This window comes from Petaurus breviceps, unplaced genomic scaffold, assembly GCF_028583685.1.
Source record: "Petaurus breviceps papuanus isolate PSGF00001 unplaced genomic scaffold, PetGlider_PUasm1.0 186, whole genome shotgun sequence".
In the NCBI taxonomy this organism is placed as follows: domain Eukaryota; kingdom Metazoa; phylum Chordata; class Mammalia; order Diprotodontia; family Petauridae; genus Petaurus; species Petaurus breviceps.
This window is the reverse complement of record NW_027185798.1, coordinates 53400558-53420703: the sequence shown is the minus strand read 5'-3', so window position 1 is coordinate 53420703 and position 20146 is coordinate 53400558. Positions and strand designations below refer to the sequence as shown.

The 20146-nt window shown below is 38.0% G+C and overlaps 1 long non-coding RNA gene across 1 annotated transcript in view; it reads left to right on the top strand.

Annotated features, from left to right (window-relative positions):
* LOC138162193 (uncharacterized) overlaps window positions 1-10518 on the top strand; it is a 45460-nt gene extending 34942 nt beyond the window's left edge. The window contains exon 3 of the long non-coding RNA XR_011168572.1: window positions 10334-10518. This is a non-coding gene — a long non-coding RNA (uncharacterized lncRNA). The remainder of the gene's footprint in view (window positions 1-10333) is intronic.
* The last annotated feature ends 9628 nt before the right edge of the window (window positions 10519-20146 follow it).

Genomic DNA, 20146 nt, shown 5'->3' with positions numbered 1-20146 from the left:
AGAGAGTCCAAGTCGAAGAGGCATTGCCTATATTGATTTACAATTCCTCATTTTTATAGATGATATTTCACTGATTGCAGCAAGGCACAATCTACTGCATAGCCTGCTAGGTGAGATGCACAATTCATAATTCTCCACAAAAGAAAATACAACTGGACCAAAATATCTATTTTCCAGATTATAATATGCAATTGTATCAGGGTTCCTAAACTTTTTCTTTTTTTAATATCATAGACCCACTTAGCAAATTGGTAAACCTTATGGAGCCTTTCTTAGAGTATGAAATAAATGGAGGTATGAAAAAAAATGTATGAAATAAAATAGACAATTGCAAAAGAAGTCAATTAAAATGAAACAATATATATGTATGCACGTATGTATATGTGTATACATATCGATATATACCAAGTTCATAAAATACATGTGTATGTATATACATATATGTGTGCATGTATGTATATGTGTATTGTGTATCTCTAGCAGAGAGAGCGAGATTATAAAAGAGCCCTGGATAATCTAGAAAATGCAGAGTACTGAGTCAAATCTCAATTGATCTCCATTTCCATTTTTTTATGTTTTCTCATACATGTTTTCTCTTTTTTATGCTTCTCTTGATTTTTATATTTAAATGCCAAATTTTCTATTTAGCTATTTTTTTGACCTGGAATGCTTGAAAGTCCTCTATTTCATTAAATATCTGTTTATTACTCTGCAATATTATGCCCAATTTTGCTTGTTGAGTGATTCTTCATTGTAATCCTTGCTCCTTTTCCTTTGAGAATATCATTTTCCAGGGCAGGCCCTCTGCTCCTTTGACATAGAAGCTGCAAAATGTTGTGTGGTCTTGACTGTGGCTCCATGTTAATCGAATCATTTCTTTCTGGCTGTTTTTAATATTTTCTCATTGGCCTAGAGCTCTGGATTTTGATTATAAATATTCTTGGGAATTTTGGTTTTGGGAATTCTTTCAGGAAAAAAAAAACAACACTGGATTATTTAATTTACATTTTGTTCTCTGGTTCTAAAATTTCAGGGCAGTTATACTTTCTTTTTTTTTTTCCTAAAAATTTTAATTTAGACTCAAATGCCAGAACACAAACACAGAATAGAGAAAAGAAACAAAACCATATCATAAACTTAAATATTGGAACTTAAATATAAAATTAGGGAAAAAAAGCATGCCGTGTGCATCACAGAGAGGATTCAAAATATGTAATAGATTTTCATTTAGAGAAAGCCTATATGATAAATAATACTTGTGTTGAGAATTATTCATCTTTTCTTTGCTTCCATGTGAGATTTCTTTTGTTCTCTGCTGTAAACTTTTTTACTTTGTTCTTTTTTTCTTTCCCCCCAACCTCCCCCCAGAAGGTTATAATAAAGTTTAGATATGATTCTCTATAGCTATAGACACATAGATACATAGTCTTTCCCAAATCTGTTCTACTCCTGACTTTTGTTTTTTTATGTATGATTATATTTCTTGTTTTCTATCCCTTCTGCCTCCTCCTCTACTTTACTTCTACCAACTACGTTGCCCTCCTATGACTTGCCTCCCCCCTCCAAGGATCCCTCCCTTATCCTCCCATTCCCATAAATCTAAACACCCTTCTATACCCCTATTTATCTATTCTCTCACACTCCCCTCTAAAGATTCCTCCCTTTTCCTCTCCCCAATTCCTATGCCAACCGTTCTATTTCTTCTGAATTTAGAAGACTTTTATACTCTTCTAACTATATATTCATTGTTCCCTCTTAAACCCATTCTTGATGAAAATGGGTTACCAGAACTACCAGCTCTATTACCCCATCCAGTTCCTCTGTATCAATTCTCCCTTTTGCATCTCAACTAATTATTCTTTTAAGCTGTTCCTAAATGGTTTTACTTTTTAAATTCATATCCTCAGGTTTACCCCAATCTTTCTTATATACTATTATTGATAAGAATTATTGATAAGAATCTTAGATGTCCTTTTTACATTTTACATATATAAAAATTAAACAGTCTTTCCTTATGGGTCCCTTATATTCAGTCTTTGTTATATGCCTTTTATTTCTCTTGGTTCTTATATGTTGAATCTTCCATTAAGATTGAGATTTTTTTTTAAACAAAATCTTAGAAGTCTGAGAGTTTATCAGTGTCCATTTATTTTTTCATTCAGGATAATATTTAACTTTGCAGGTTATGATATTTTTGACTAGAGTCCCTGTTCTTTTGCTCTTCAATATGTTGTGTTCTAAGACCTACAGTCCTTTAATGTCTCTGCTTCTAGTTCTTGTGTAACTCGAATTGTGGCACCATTATATTTAAATTGCTTTAATCTTGATGCTTTTAATATTTTTTCCTTGAGCCAGGAGTTTGGGGGTTTGACTACAATATTCCTGTGGGCTTGCCTCATAGGATCTCTTCTAAGTGGTGACTGATGTATTTTTTCTATTTCTACTTTCCCTCCTTGTTCTAATGTTTCAGGACAATTTTCTTTGACTATTTCTTATATTATTGTATTGATTTTTTTTTACCATAACTTTTAGTCAATCCAGTTATTTTAAAATTTTCTCTTCTTGATCTATTCTCCAAATCTGTTGTTTTTCTTATAAGATGTTTCACTTCCTCTTCTATTTTTTCATTATTCATATTTTTCTTTATCATTTCTTGATCTCTTACAATTTCACTGACTTCACTTTGCCCAATTCTAATTTTCAAGGTGTCATTTTCTTCCTTAAGATTCTGGATCTCCTTTTCTAGTTGATTGACTTTCCTTTCATACCCTTTTTGTTTTGTTTTTTTTTTGATTATTCATTTTTCTTTTTTAGTTTTTCCTCCATCTCTATCATTTGATTTTTGAAGTCTTTTTAAAGATGTTCTATTAATTCTTTTCAGGCAGGTGACCATTTAATGCTACTCTTTGGGGCTTTATTTCAATATCCTCCTCTGAGGATGAAACCTGGTCATCTCTCTTCCATTCATTGATAGGTTTCTATAGTTGGGTTCTTTTCTCCTTTGCCTGTGCATTTTTTTTTTTTTTGGTAATAGCCTACTTATTTGTAGCCACCTCTAATCCTGGGATGAGGGAAATGTTGCCTCTTGCCTCAGATCTTCAGTTCTTCCCTTTAGCCAGAAACCAAAGTCAAACGTCCAGCCTCCTGTAAGTGCCCACAGCCAGGGGTTTTCTGCCCCACTACTTGGGCTCACTGGGACTGTCCTGGTTCTTTCTTACCCCCCTGCTCTTCACAGCACAGCTGGGCCTGGTGTTCCTGGTCAGCAGAGGTTCCCTTGATCTTCCCAGGCTCAAACGCCCAACTCCCCTCATTCCTTATGCCCTAGGGGTAAAAGATCTGGTGGCTGGGGCTGAGGCAGCCTCTCAAACTAACTAATGAATCCCAGGACTTGCCACTTGCTGTTAAAAGGGAGCCTATCCTGGAGCTGTTTACTCTTCACAGGGACAAAACATCCTGTTGAGATTTTTCTTATGATCTTCTCAAACCAGGAGCACCCTGGTTATACACCTGTCCTTATTTATCTCCATCCACACTTTCTTTGCCCTATGGTGCTATTTTAACTTTTTTGTGGGAGAAAATCTTGAGAGTATGGAATTTTCTGACCTACTCCACAATCTTTCCAGAATCCTTTCTTAAAATATAATATTTACGCTCTTTTATTTTTATCATGGCTGCCAGGTAGTCTAATAATTATTAAATTATCCTTAATCTATTTTCCTGGTCAGTTGTTTCTTCATATGAGATATTTAATATTTTCTCTTTTTTCTAGTCTTTTGGCTTTGTTTTATTGTTTCTTGATATGTCATGAAGTAATTAGCTTTCATTTAGCAATTTTAATTTATAAGGTGTTATCATCTTCAGTGAGATTTTGTAGCTCTTTTATCCCTTGCCTAATTCTAATTTTTAAGGAGTCATTTTCTTCAGACTTGGTGCTTTTTACCAAGTTATTAATTATCAATTCATATTTTTTTTGCATTGCTTTAATTAATTTGTCTACTTTTCCCTTTACTGTACTGACTTTTGAAATCAGATTTTATTTTATTTTTTTGCTTTTTAAAAAATCTTTTTGTTTAGCTCTTCTAGGTCTTCTTGTTGGACTTGTGTCCAATTTACATTTTTCTTTCTTTAAGACCTTGTTTGCATATGTTTTCAATTTATTGTCTTCTGAGTCTGTGTCTTGATCTTCCCTGTCACCATAGTAGCTGTTCATGGTCAGGCTCTTTTTGTTGTTGTTATCATTGTTTGTTAATTTTTCTAAGCTTTTTCTATATTTTAAATCTTATGTTAAAATTAGACTCTGCTCACCTCTGGGGGTGGGGGGGGCATGGGTAATGCCTGACATGAAGTGTTCTATTTTTTATATTCTTCAGTTGCATTCACATGTTAATGGAGGCCTGTAAACTTTTGGCGTTGCCAAACTCATTTGATTTGGGGAGAGGTGTGGCCACTGCCTTTCTGGTCTGCATTCTGGTCCTTTTCCAGATAGAACCCCTAGTCCCTCATGACTACTCTTGTTCCCTCAGGCCTCTAAATGACCCAGGAACTGGATGATGATGCCAGAGCTTCTGAATGGCACCAGTTTCTTCTCCCATTGCTATTACACTGGTAATCTGTGTATTAAACTCTGGGATCTCTTTCTGATGAGATGTTCAATCCCCTTATGATTCCAGAATACTGGGTTACTCCTAGTCACTGCTGCTTCCATACCTTAGTGCTGTTTTCAGTGTTGCACTCTTGTCCAGTCCCCACCCCAGTGTCTGCAGACCTCTCTTTTGTCTTAATAAGCTGCCCTGGACTGGAAAAATAAATTTCTATGACTTTTTCATAACTTTCATACGAAGAATTTGTTAGGACTCTTTTTTTTTGAAAATGGGTTGTGTTGAGAGACCTTGGCAAAAATGCTGGCCTCATGTCACCATTTTGGATCTGCTAATTTCATTTATATTCAACTCTCTTCTAGAGGTAATAGGATTTAGATGGAAAGGAACCCTAGAAATCATCTTGTCCAGCCCACCTTAAATATATAAAGAATTAGAATGTCAAAGAAGTGAAGTGACTTTCCCAAGATAACACAGCTAATTCAAAGAAGAGGTTGAATTCAAGTGAAGTCAATAATCATTTTTTAAGTATCTTACGTACAGAAAATAGTCCCAGCTTTCAAGGATTTCAGAATCTAATAGGAAGGACAAAGGAGACTTTTGAGCAATTATGTACAAAACATTATCCATACAGGATAAATTGGAGATAATGAAAAGCAGGAAGACAGATTTATAGGAGATTTCTTCTTGCAGAAGGTAGGATATTAGTTGAGATTCCAAGTGATGAGGTGCAGGCTCTGGGAACCACCTTGAGCTCTCCTTGAATCTTTGAGTTATAGGTTCTGGGAACCCCCTTGAATTCTGATTGAATCATCCCATTTGATGGCATTTGCATGAGGCCATAAGCCTTTCCTTGTGGCTCTGCCCAAAACTTTGTTACTAGCTTGGACCTCCATTGTCCATCTACTTCCCACCCTAGAGCCTATCAAAATATCTATACCCAAATCAAATGTTACCTGACCTCATTAACTGCTCCTGAAGACCCTTCCCAAACTCAGTACTGGAGTCTCACCTCATCTGACTCCTTTTGAAGATACTCCAGAAATTCCTCCCCTAGGCCACCCCTAGATTCCTCCCACAACCTTTCTGTCTATAAGACCCCATCTTGTCTCCATGTGGTGTGAGAGCTCCATAGAATTCTAGCCTACACTTACTACTCTGTGTCGGATGATTCTGGCTTCCTTGTACAATACAAGCCTTACAGATACTGAGGTTCCTTAAGAGACTACCCAATATGGTGATCTTTTAATAAACTTTGCTTTTCTTTGGCTGAGAGAAGACTTGAGTTGAATTCATTTGGCAGGACCTGATGTGTTGGTATTTTGGGGTCTCAAGCACCCCTAAACCCTCTTCACAAGGAAGGTAAGGAAGCAAGGAGGTGAGAAGGAAGAGAATGGGCGAGAAGCATTGGATTCTCTTGGGTATGAATGAGCCAAGGATATTGGAGATGGAGAAGTGGTAAGTGGGAGCATAGTAGTTTTTATTTTGTTTGTTTTTTGGTAATTTTTTTCCTTGATAAAGTTTGATAAACTTTGAAAAGACAGTGAGATAGATACACCTTACTTTGGATCTGTGTCATTTTTTCTGATCATAGATGAGAATGCCATCAAATTTTAAAATTTCAAATGGGAATTATTCTTAGCTGCATTTGCTTCTTCTCTTCCCTTCACCTATAAACTAATCACAATTTCTTATTGTTTCTTTCTTTCCATTTATAACCACTTTATGATTCTTTCACCCTTTAGAATTCAGGGCTTGTTTTGCTTATGAGTAATACTTAGATCTATCTTTTCATTTTTATTTATTCCTTTCCATTTTCGATGCTTCTTGCTCTTTTCTTCTTGAGTTGAATGTATTTCTACACTAAATTCTTTGTTTATATGTGTATTCTACACTCTTGACAAGTTTAGTTAAAAGTGAAGTTTGAATGATATGTGCCTGCTCAATTTTTCCTTGTTTATAGACATCTTTATATTGGCATATATATATATAGGCATATATCTACTGTAGCCCAAAATTATATGAAATAACCCCCCAAAGCTCCCCTTTTCTTTCCCTCTTCTCATCTTCTTTTACCCTTCCTTTTTTTTTTTTTTTTGAGGGCAATTGGGTTTAAGTAACTTGCCCAAGGTCACATGGCTAGGTTTTTTGTTTTTTGTGTGTGTTAAGTGTCTGAGACTGGATCTGAACTCAGGTTCTCCTGACTCCAGGACCAGCACTCTACTCACTGCATCACCTAGCCGCCCCTTCCCTTCCTTTTTAACAGTAGTCATAACATAACAAAAATCTCTTCTAGATTCTCCATATTATTTCTTTTATCAATTCTTATGAGATTATGATTCTTAGGGATTCTAATGGCACCCCTTGCATAACAAAACAAAAAAAAACCTTTGTCTTTGTATATTTTTTTCTGATTTCTCATTTGCATTTACCTTTTATGTATCTATTTATTCCCATGTGTATTTCAAAGTTTCTATACAGTCCTGGTCTTCTCATCAGGAATGCTTGGAAATTATTTCATTAAAATATTTATTGTTCCTTTATACTATTATACTCACTTTTTTTCTGGGTAAGTTATTAGTTGCATGCCTGTATAATTCACTTTTTATATCGTATTGTTGAGTTTTGGGGGTTTAGGGGTGCTCGAGACCCAAAATACCAATACACTGGGTCCTGCCTAATGAATTTCACTCAAGCCTTCTCTCAACCAAAGTAAAACAAAAGTTATTCAAGATTTGCTATAATGGGTAGACTCTTAAGGAGCTTAAATATTTGAGACACTTATGTTGACAATTGGGCCTGAACAATCTGGCACAGACTGAATCTGTGCTAGATTGAATCTCTGCACCTTCATGGAGGCAAGAGGGAGCTTATACAAAGAAAGATTGTGGGAGTGGTCTAGGGGTGGTCTAGAGGTTTGGGGAGGGTCTTGAGGAGGAGTCTAAGGAGGATTTTGAGGAACAGTGGTCAGATTCCAGGAATGGGAATAAGGATGGGAAATAGCTGAAAGCTACCTGGAAATGATAATGGAGGCTAGGCTAGTTTAAGGGTAACAGATTTGGGCCTATAGATAATGAAGGCTTATGACCTCAGGCAAATGCCTCATCAAGTGGGAAGATTCAGGTTTCCCAAAGCCTGTACCTCATCAATCCCCCCTCAAACAAATGGGATCCAAATTGCTTTGGGGTAAAGGGCAAAGGTCTCAAATTTGAAAGTGCTTCCTGATGGCAAGGTTTGTAGTGCTGTCCCTGCCTCTCTGGGTCCTGTTCAAGGGGTCAGACTTCACATTCAAAGGGGTCAGACTTCAGAACCTGGCTGATGCCAGGTCCACGGGGCTGGAGACCTTGGTTTCAGTTGGAGGTTGTTATAGCCTGAGTGGTCATCTGGAAGTTGATAGCTCTGACCCTGGAGGAGACACACTTGATGAGGATGTTAAGCAAGGACCAACCAGACATGAGAGGAATATAACCAGTAAGCAAGACCAAAAGGAAAAGGGCCAGTATAATTTAAACTCTTTTTATCCCTTTGGCTAGAGGGAGCTGGGGCTTTTCTAAACAGTGATTTGAGGTCTTCCAAGGGCTCACAGGTATATTCCAGAGTCTCTGGGGGTGGGAGGGAAGTAAGATACTGGTTTAATCCTACAATTATGAGTCTGGCTGGGGAGGCCTTTGAATTTTACTGCCATTGGAGTTGTAAGTATGATTTGGTCGGGTCCCTTCCAGTTGACATCTAACTGTTCTCCCTTTTGGGTTGTCCATGACTTTAAGTAGACCCAGTCTCCAGGTTGTACTGCAGCTGGGCACTCCTTTTCATGACCAAGAGGTTTTCGAAGATACTTATTGGCATATTCTGTTAGAGCATTCCAGACCCCTCCTGACTGAGTTGAAAATTGAGTAATTAAATGCAATTCTGGATCTACAAGGGTATAAGAGGTTAGGAAGGGCCTCCCATGCTGGAGTTCAAAGGGATTTAGCTTGATTCTGACTCTGAGTAGCCCAATTGGGAGATATTTAACCCAATCTTCTCTGGTTTCTATGCATAGCTTAGTAAGGACTTGTGTATGATTCATTTTCTCTACTAGAGGATTTTGTATTCCAGGCTGAGTGGAGGTGGTAAGTGCTTTTAAGCCTTTTTGACACTGCCTGGGTTATCTGCAATAAAAGCTGGGCCATTGTTGCTCTGTAAGGAGCCAGGCAAGCCAAAATGAGGCATTATTTCCTTTAATAGGAACTTTGATATCTCCTAAGCCTTTTCAGTTCTGCAAGGGGAAGTTTCTACCCAATTAGTAAAGGTGTCAACAAAAACCAACAGAAATTTGAAACCCCTACACAGGGGCATAGGTGGAAAGTCTATCTGTCAGTCTTCACCTGGGTATGTACCCCTCCTCTGAACATGTTTTAAAAGGGGAGGAGTTTTGATTGCCCCTTCAGGTTCACCTGAGCACAGGTTGGGCAGTCCTGACAGACTGTTGAATTGATTTCTCCTAGCTTACTGCCAGTAAAAATGGGCTTTATCAGAGATTGAAGAATATTCTTCCCCAGGTATGTAGCCTAGTGTAAGCCAAAAAGAAGGTTTTGTTGATTTTTCTCTGGGACCAGAAGTTTTCCTGAGGGTGTTCGAAACCACACAGAGGAGAAAAGAGAGGGTAACAGAGATTTGGATTTAGCAATAATGAAGGCTTATGACCTCAGGCAAATGCCTCATCAAGAAGGAAGATTCAATCTTAGTTCAAGGTTTCCCAGAGCCTGTATCCCATCAATATTACATGCTTTTAATTCTTTGGAGTTGGCAGCTATTAAATCATATTACTACTCTGTTATTTCTTTGTACTTGAACTCTTTCTGGCTGTTTGAAATATGTTTTCTTCGATCTGGAAATTCCAAATTTTGTCTGTGACCTTCCTGGGAGTTTTTATTTTGTGATTTCTTTCAAGATGTTCTGGTAGATTCTTTCTGCTTTCATTTGATCTTTTAATGCCTGGGCATTTTTTTTTCATGAACTTCTAAAATATGGAATCTAGGTTTCTATTTTTCAGGTTGTCCAATAGTTCCTAAAAATAGCTCTCATTGATCTTTTTTTCAGATGATTTTTTAAAAATGAAATATGTAATCGTTTTTTAAAATTTTTTTCAATCTTTTGAATATAGATAGGTAGAAACATAGATGTGTGTGTGTGTGTGTGTGTGTGTGTGTGTGTATTTGGCCACATGGAGTTATTTACTTCTGTTTGATCCATTGTAATTTTCAGGAAATCTTTTATTTTTATACCTCTTGTGCTATGCTTGATTTACTTTCTAACTGTCCTTCATGTCTTTCATCTCCTTTAAAATTCTTTATTCCACCAATCATTTAATTTATAATGTTTTTCACTCCTTTAAAACCTTGCACCATTTCTTTTTTTTTTTGTCTTTTTGGAGGGGGAAGACAGGGTAATTGGGGTTGTGACTTGCCCAAGGACACACAGCTAATACATGTTAATTGTCTGAGGTTGAATTGGAACTCAGGTCCTCCTGACTCTAGGGCAGGTGCTCTATTCACTTCACCACCTAGCTGCCCCTTGCACCATTTCTTTTAGAAATTCTACCTGACCTTGGTAGGAAGATATGTTTTCTTTACTTCTAGACAGGTCTCCATGAGTTAATCTCCTATTCAAAGTTTTTGTCTTAGTCATTTCTCTCATCATAATAACTTTTTATCTTTTTGTTTGTTTACTCATTCTTCCCTCATATTCTCTAGGCAATCCAATGTTTCTGGCCTGACCAAGAACTCTGAAGATTTAGTCTGAGTTGTCCAAACAGTCCTCTGTTATGAGGTACAGACTCTGGGAACCCCTTTGAACTCTGATTGGGGGCAGACTCACTCTGGCCCACTTATCCAGCACAAGCCTCACAGATACTGAGGGTCCTTAAGAGTGTACCCATTATGACGAATCTTTAATAAACTTTTCTTTACTTTGGCTGAGAGAAGACTTGAGTCGAATTCATTGGGCAGGATCCAGAATGTTGGTATTTGGGGGTTTCGAGCACCCCTAACCCTATACCTCAATATTATATGGTACCCTGACCTTAACACTCTATACTGTTGTCCTATTGCAAGGAGTGGGTGAGTGGTGTTGGGGGTGGGTGAGTTTGTGTTTACCTGTAAATTAAATTTGTGTTCTTGAGCTACAAAGAAAGTCTATTATAATTTCTCCATTAGTTTCTACTAACCACTGATTTTTTGGTGTTATTGGAAGAGAGTATGTGGGGGGCTGGGGGCAAGGGACACTAGTTTATCCGGTTTCCTCCTATTTCACAATTTTATCTTGTTTTCTGCTTCTCATTCTATTTGTTGCACAGGAATCTTAGGAATGCTGTTAGACCCCCTGATAGCCATTTCATTTTTACCACTGCCCTCTAGCACAGATTTGGTCATAATGGATCATAATTGTCTAATTGGAATGATTTCTCCTATGAAATACTGTTTTCCTGAGTTTTTAATTCAATTCTAATGTTTTGTGCCAGCTACAAGCTGAAATAGACCATGAATTGAAATATACCCAAAATGAATTGCAGTAATGATAGGAATTAGATCTCCTGATGGCAGATGGTCACCAGGAAATAAATCGCAGATGTCAGTTACTCTGGGAGCATTAAGCAGAATAGCATGTGATGAGGAGTGAAGCAAAGCAATATTCTAGCATGACACATATTTTAGAAAAATAATTATTCACTTGCTCCTTGTTTTTATGTCAGTTAAAAAAAAGCAAAATGTAATACTGTTTCTTTCGTTACACAAGTGGGAGAATTGCAAGGTTCCTTCTAATTTAATAGTCCCTGTTTTCTCACCAGGCATTTCCCTATTTATCAGGGAAATAACTGATGCTTCCAGTATAAGCCATTGTTAATGGGACTCCTGTTGGCAAATTACCCTTGTTTTCTGTAACTAAATCAGTTTCTGAGAAAGGAGAAATATAAACTCAGGCTGGAATCTCTACATAGACCAAATGACCCAAAACTGTAGGGAATAATCTATAATATATTGCCAAAAGCCCCATGTGAAGTATTTTTCTACAAGTCAAGAAACCATGAAATGTAGGTTGTCTGTGTATGTATATATATATACATTTTATATATACATTATATATAATATATACATACATTATATATAATATATGTATATATACATTATATTATATACAGTGTGTATATAATATATACATTATATATAATATATACATTTATACATTTACATATATACATACATGTGCATCTGTGTGTATATATGTATCATGTGTTTATATATGTCTTTATTTTTCTTTAGCAAAAGTCATAAGCAAACTATTTCCATCTTTGCAGAGATATGATTGCTTTAAAAGGATTTTTGAGATACTGAAACAAATACATGCTCTCCTATTAGAAGTAGTACGGCATGGTCTTTGGTATAAGAGAGATGGTCAAGTGCTTGTCCTTTTATTAATAATGGGCTGGTCTTATTAATGGAATGATTAAATTACCCAGAAACTTTGTCTCTCAGAATGTTTTTAATCATGACAGACTTAGGCTATAAACAGGATCAGTAGCCTAGAGAGAGGCACAGATGTTCCCAAAGATATTATGTTTAGGGTCCCAGACCATCTCCATCCGAATCTGAGAAGGTTCACTGCAGAAGGTGGGATTTGAAATGATTATTGAAAGAAACCTGGAGACAGAGGTGAAGAGAATTCCAGGCATGGGATCCAGACAAAGAAAAGGCAGAAGTAGTATCCCTAAGATGGCCAACAAGAGGGGAGGGCTTACTAGATGGCAAAATACCTGGAGCAAACTCAAACGTAAGAATACTGGAAAGGTTTTCAGAGCACCGTATATGTTACCTCGCTTAGTCCTCACAATAACCCTAGGAGCCTCTCAAACACTGAGCTAGTTCAAGCAATGTGCATTCACCTCATCATCTATGTGTACATCCTGGGAAAGAATACTGTCAAGGTCTCCAACAACATTGCTGAAAACATCAGGCACAAACCATGGGAACAAGTGCACAATTTTCCTTCACTTCATTGGTGGCTAAGAAAGGATGAGAGCATTGTCCATTATTCAGAATCCATGTAAACATACCATTATAAAGCTAATGTTCAACACTGATGAACTTCCCCAGCAACCAGATTTTACTATGATCTCCTCACAACTGACAATATCAAAGCTTTGGTCAGATCAAAGCCTTGATACAGACCTCTATTCTGGCCCTGGCATTTCTCCTGGAGTTGTCAGGCACCAAACGCTATATCACCATTCTTCAGCCCCCCCCCCCTTTTTATTTTCTATTTATTTATATTTAGTTTTCAGCATTCATTTCCACAAGATTTTGAGTTATTATTTTCTCCAGTCAGGCTGTTGACTCGCTTTTCATGATTTTCTTGTATTATTCTCATTTCTCTTCCCAATTTTTCCTCTACTCTTAATTCTCAAAATCACTCTTGAGCTCCTCTATGGCCTGTGACCTATTCATATTTTTCTTGGAAGCTTTTGATGCAGGAGTTTTGATTTTGTTGTCTTCTTCTGGTTCTATGTTTTGATCCTTTGTTCCCCAAAATGATTCTATACTGTAATTGTGCTTCCTCTGCTTACTCATCGTGCCAGCCAATTACTTGACTTTTGAGCTCTTTGCCACAGTAGAACTCTGCTTCCAGAGTAGAGAGGGCTGTGTCCAAAATTGGTGGGGTCACAGTTGTCAGAGCTATGAGGAGGGTGCCCTATCTGCAGCCACCGCAAGCTCTGACACACTGATGTTCCTCACCCCAGGACCACCACCCAAGACTCCGACCCAGATTCAAGAAGGTTAAAGCAAGAGCAATTACCCTCTGAATGATCACTTGGTCCCCCTATGATCTGCAGGCCAGGATCTCCAGCGGTGGCCATGTGGAAGCAGCTGCAGCCATCCTGCCACCACCACCTCTTACCCTGGAGGCAGGGGTCAGATCACTCTTCTCTTACCTTGGATTAACAGGGTTCCCCACTGAAATTTTACTTTCTCTTTGGAGTTTATGGGTTGAGAAGTCTGGAAACCACCACAGCTATTGGTGATTAACTTTTCTGAAGTCTGCTCTGGCCAGTCTGGGCTACTGGTTGGGCCTGCCCTGGGTCTGGGCCAGCACAGACTGTGCTTGGCTCCCTGTATTAGACTCTTTCTGTTGTCCTGACAGGCTGGCTTCAGCAGGAGATTTGTTTTTCTCCATCACTTTGTGTGTTTTGTAGCTCATATTAGCTCATATTCTGTAGCTCTGTAGACAGAGTCTTACTTTAAAGGTATTAGAGGTGGTTGGAGCAGGAAGTCCAGCAAGTTCCTGCTTTTACTCCTCCATCTTGGCTCTACCTTCTTCAGCCCTTTTTGAAGTCATGCTGACTCTAGGGTACATGACCATCTTCCAGGTGAAGAATCAATGGGTTAAGGAGAGCTCTGCCAAGAATCTTTCTAGCAATGACTAAGAAAGATCCACCTCCTCTGCCTTCATGCTTTTGCCATGGTTGTCACAGGACAATCTATTTTCATTTCCTGGGTCACATAGTTACTAAGTGTCCAAAGCAGGATTCAAATTCAAATCTCCCCAAATCCACGTCTATATTCTATATATAATACATATTCTATATAATATATATTTTAATATTCTATCCACTAGCCCTCTAGGATAGTCATTTGGAACACATGGAAGAAGGATGAAACTTCTTTTTTGCTCCAGAAGGTAAGACTAGGCATGAAGGACAGTTAGAAAAAAATGCCCAGAGTCCAGAAATAGTGTCTTGTTCATGGAATAGCCAGGAGTCCAGTGTCACTGAATTGAAAAGTATATGTTGGGGAGTAAGGTGTGAGAAGACTGGAAAGTTACGAGGGGGCTAGTTTAGGAAGGCCTATGAATGCCAAACTGAGAATTTTGTATTTGATCCTAGAAGAAATAGAGAGCCATTGTATATTACTGAGTAGGGAGATAACATGATCAGATGGGCACTTTAGGAAAAACACTTTGGTGGCTGAATGGAGAATAGACTGCATTGGAAGAGACTTGAGGCAGGAGGGCCCACCAGTAGGCTATTGCTATGGTTCAGTTGTGAAATGATGGGGGCCTGTAGCAGGCTGAGGGCAGTGACAGAGAAGAGAAAGGGTGTATTTGAGAGATGTTGTGAAGGTGAAAAAGACAGGACTTGGCAACAGCTTGGACTTTGTGGGTGAGGGAGAATGGGAATCCAGGATGACTCCTAGGCTGGGAGACTGAGGCACTGGGAGGAGGATGTTACCCTCAACAGTAATGAGAGCTAAGAAGGCAGAATGGGGGAGGTGGGAAGAAGAAAATGATGAACTTTATTTTGACCATATTTAGTTTAAGAAATCTACTGTACATTCATTTTGAGATTGTGAAAGGCAGTGGGAAATGCAAGATTGGAGGTAAGCAGAGAAACTGGGGCATGAAAGATAGATTTGAGAATCATAAGCATAGAAATGACAATTAAATCCATGGGAGCTGATGAGATCAATAAAGTAGTATAGAGGTAGAAGAGAAGAGAGTTCAGGACAGAATTCCAAGGTCCATCCAAAGTTAGAGGGCATGATCTGCAGGAAGATCCAGAAAAAGAGACAGAGGAAAAGCAGTCAGAGAGGTAGGAGGAAAATCAGCAGAGAGTGGTGTTAACAGCTGCAGAGAAGTCAAGAATGAGGCTTCAAATAGAGGCAATTATGAGACCATTAGTAACTCTGAAGAGAGCAGTATCAGTGAAATGACAAAGTCAGAAGCTGAGTTAAGAAGAGAGAGAGGCAAGAAAGTGGAGCCAGGTATTGTAGAGAGCTTTTTTGACTATTTTAGATACAAAGGACATAAGAGATATAAGACAATAGTTACCAGATGGAAGGATCAAGTGAGGGTTTTTTCAGAATAAGAGAAAGATGGGCCTGCCTCTAGGTAGTAGTAGATGAGCCAGTAGAGAAAGAGATTGAAAATAAGTGAAAGGGTGGGGATGACAGAGGAGGCAGTCAGTTGGAGGAGATGGAATGGAAAGAATTCACTTGAACAAGCAGAGGGAGGAGATCTATTTGATTCCTTACTGTTTAGATCTCTCATCCTAAGGCACAATAAGAACCCAGTGCAGAGGGAAAAGAAGTAGGCATCTATGTATGCTTGTCTCTATTCACATGATACTACCCACGTTCAAGACCTCAACACCTTTCACTGGACTGCTGCAAGAGCTTTCTCATTTGTCTCCCTGAATCTAATCTCTTTCCCATCCAAATCTATTGCCTACAACAGAGGTATCCAACACTGGACCTTAATGGGCTCACAACACCCCCAACAACCACAGGAAGTAGATTAAAATGTAATTGGAAAATATTGTTGAAAATAAATACAAGTACAATAAAACATATGCAATATTACATTTTAAAACTTAAAATAAAGGTCGTCTGACACAATGCATAGAGGGCTGACCTAGAAATCAGGAATACCTGGGTTTGGTACTGGGAAAGCACTTAACTTCTCAATATTTTTGGCAATTCTCTGATGAGATAAAATACTCAGGAGGTGAAAACTTGCTTGGTAGAGGGAAGTTCCTCACCTGGGAATTCCTTATAGCAATGAAATCTCAAGGTTTTTACCTATTCCTCTTTGTATTCTCCCTGCTACCATTTAAGGCCTTCGAGGCAATGTCTGTCACATAAACTGTCATCCCTATTTGGTGCTTCTTGTTTGATGAGTGCAACAAAACTTACGAAAAGCACTTTTCACAAGCGAGTTTACAAAAGGGAAGGAGGTTTAATAGGATTTCAGTCCATGTGGGAGGGAAGACTAGAGAACTCCTCTAGCACTGGAAGGCATGGAGCAAAATCATTAACTTTATTTTTTTTTTTTTGCTTTTTGGAGGGCAATTGGAGTTAAGCGACTTGCCCAAAGTCACATGGCTAGTAAGTGTGTCAAGTGTCTGAGGCCGAATTTGAATTCAGGTCCTCCTGAGTCCAGGGCCAGCTCTCTCTTCACTGCACCACTAGCTGCCCCAATTAACTTTATTTTTGAGCTGTGGAACACAAGCAAGATCCTCTTTACATTACAAAGAAATTCTTATTGAATCAGTGGCTGAATTCACCAGGACAGTTTCTGAAGACATACTGGTTCTCATGACGCTAGCCCCCCAAAACCCATGAGGTGGCCGAAGCCAGGCCTAAATCTACACTTGAAATGTCTCCTTCGATTTATTTCCATTTCACAAACTTATGAAACTGGGTAGCTGCCAAAGGTCACTTTAATCTTACCAAACCTTGCGAATTTTTAAGTTTCCTCTCCAAACAAAGTATATAAGTGAAAGGCAGCCATTTTTCACAATCTTTTCTAATATAATGGGGAGTAACGCTTTGACATTTAGATTTTACCTCCTCACTACTAGTCATTTTTTCTCTTATACCGAGTATATACAATATACAAATTCAATAGTTAAAAGGAAGAAAGCATTGTTCGTAATAGTATATCCTAGTGTTTTATCCATGTTTAATAAAAGTCAAACCAGTAAAACAAAATAACAGATAAAAGAAAAGCTATTTGAAATTAGAGGGTCTTTGCTCTATCACTCAGAATCTGTATAGCCTTGGTCAAGTCACTTACCACTCTGAATCCATGTCTCCAAATGAGTAATATAATTAATGACCAAGAAACTCCAAAAACTCTATTCAATAAACTAGTTTAGTCCTTGGAACTTCTTTGTAATAGATTGATTTATCTTCTTTGAGTTGCACCCATCTGGATTAATACAAAAGTATCCAAAATGAAACAAGTATAAATTATGTCTAGAGTGTCCCAAATGTTTATAGAAGGGTCGCCAAACATGGCACTGTTGCTTAAAGTATAGTATGGGATAGCCTTTTTTTCACACAGCAAAAAATTCACAAGTCACTAAGCATTAGGGACTCATTAGTGCCTGGGAACAGACACAGACACAGACACATTACATGCTAAAATATTGCATCAGTTCACTTCCTCCCTTCCTCTAAAGGAACTCATTGTGGGCTTGGGGTTGTTGTAGGGACAAATATAAGTTTTTATTGAGTCTCTTTTTCCCATAAAGTCTTTCTTATATAGTTTCCTTAAGATTTGTAGTGTCAGCTTGTGGATTAGATTCAAACAAAAAGTAAACATGCTTAGCACTTGCTGAACAATCGAAACAAGGTAACAAACCCCCTAAACTTCTATTGTCAGTCTCTGCTGTCTGAGAAACTCATTGCCTTTGCTCTCCAAGTAGGAAATTCTATAGGTACCATGTCAATTCCCCTCTTTGTTCTCCAAGGAACATGCTGTGTCAGGAAGTTTTCTTTTTCTTTTGCTGATACCCAAACACTTGAGATCAAGAATTCATAAATTCTTGAATTTGGGGTTACTCCTGAAGGAACTGTCAAAGCTAGTGGTATCTAGGAAATCTCTGTTAAAAGGTTCTATTCTAGGTTCATGCTTGCTATGGAATTATAAAGCCTTCTCCTCTCCTACTTTTTTACACAGTTGGATTTAGGACCCCCTTGAATTTCCCTCTCATGCTTCATGCAAGCACATGCCTCTGATGGTGCGTCTGTGCATTATTGCCTCTGGTCGGGAATGAAGAGAGGGATTCTTCCCACCTTCAGTACCCACTGAAAACTAGAAAAAAGAAAAAGGAAAGTAAGTGGAGAAGTTATGGGCTTGTAGAAGTTAAGGAGCCAAGAAACCTAAAGAATGAGATGAGCTTGCTTTTATATGGACTATAAGGAAAGGTGACTGATCTTCGGTTAGTAAATCATTAGGAGTTCTCTCAAACTCTATAATGTCATTAGCTTAAGAAGGGGGTTGGAAAGGAGACTGTTCAATTTGTTCAGGGACTAGCAATGCCCCATCCCATATATTAATGTTTACTTACTCTCCCCTCCCTGGCCACTTCCTCCACAACCTCCTTAACTATTTTTACCTTACCAATAGCATTGGAACCTTGCCTTGGAGTAACTTTCACCTTGGGACCTTTCACTCCCAATAAATAAACTACCTATCCAAGAATATTTAATATTAGTGGTAATATTGTTTTCCACTTTACACCCTATTATCTACCTACCTCCTTCATACTCTCCTTGCCAACTTATTCCAGAGATTATGTCCTGGAAGAACTTTTATAAGTCTAGAAACAGTTCTAGAATTATTAACATAGTTCTTGAACATGGCAGAACCATAGTTCTGCTCTGCAATTGTTCTTTGAGGGTAAGTATCAATCTATTTCTCTGGGGCCCCACTCACCATCCCTATAATTGCCAGACCAAAGTACACTTTCCTGAACTCTCTTATTTATGCTTTTTCTATCAATGGCATATAAACTCCCAGAGGAGAGCAGATATCTTTGCTTTGTTTTTGAGTTTTTGTCCCCATCCTCATTTTGTTATTATTCAGTTGTTTCAGTCATGTTTAACTCTTTGTGACCTCATTGGGTTTTTGTTTTGTTTTGCTTTTGCAAAGTTACTTACAATAGTTTGTCATTTCCTTTTCCAGCTCATTTTACAGATGAGGAAACTGAGGCAAACAGGGTTAAGTGACTTTCCCAGGGTTACATAGCTAGTAAGTGTCAAAAGTTGGATTTGAAATCAGGTCTTCTCGACTTTGGGCTTGCCATTCTATCTACTGTACCACCTAACTACCCATTACCTCTCCAATTGCATTTTTGTTTTCTTTTTTCTTTTATCCTCAGCTTAGCTATTCTGATGCATGTGAAGTGGTACCTCTAAGGAAATTTTTTTTAAAGCCTTATAAATAAATAAATACATAGATAAACACATAAATGTATGGACAAACAAATGAACGACTAATTGAATGAATGAATGAATGAATTTAATAGGGAAAGTATTAACATAATGGTGCTGTGGACATCTCAGATCATGAAACCTATTTTAAGTGACAACTGACCTGTGCTCTAAGGGAAGTTAGGTTTGCTCTGAACCTTTGGGTAAAAAGGAAAATAACCTGGACATTGAGGATGATCTGTGAAAAAGACAAGGGACCAGGAAATGGAATTCCATGTAAGGAGAAAGTTAGCTGGAAAGTTCTATTGGTCTTCAGAGTAGTACATAAGAGACAGAATAAGGATGAAAATGTATTTTGGAGCCATACTGTGGGAAACTTTACTTGCCAGATTGGGATTTTTGTGTTTTATCCTAGTGACAATAGGGAATTAATCTAATTGAGTAAAATTAAGTGTCTACTATGTGTCAGGCACTGTGCTAAGCATTTGTTTTCAAAGGAAATCAATGAATTGGATTTAAGTAAAGCATATTTGCATAGACATCAGTTTCACTCTCTCATCCAGAGTCATCACTACTAGCAAGACAGAAGTGAAAACAATTGGTCTGAAATACAGTAGATGTCACCCGGGCATCTGTGAAGTCTGACCAAACTCTAAGCACTCAATAGTTCTTGCCTCAATCACTGGAATATTGGAGCATTGGAAAAAATGTTCTCATCAGCCCATTCTACCATGGAAAGTCTTAATATGCTTATGGTAGATATCTCCCTAACTCTCCTATCGCTCAGTCCTGTTG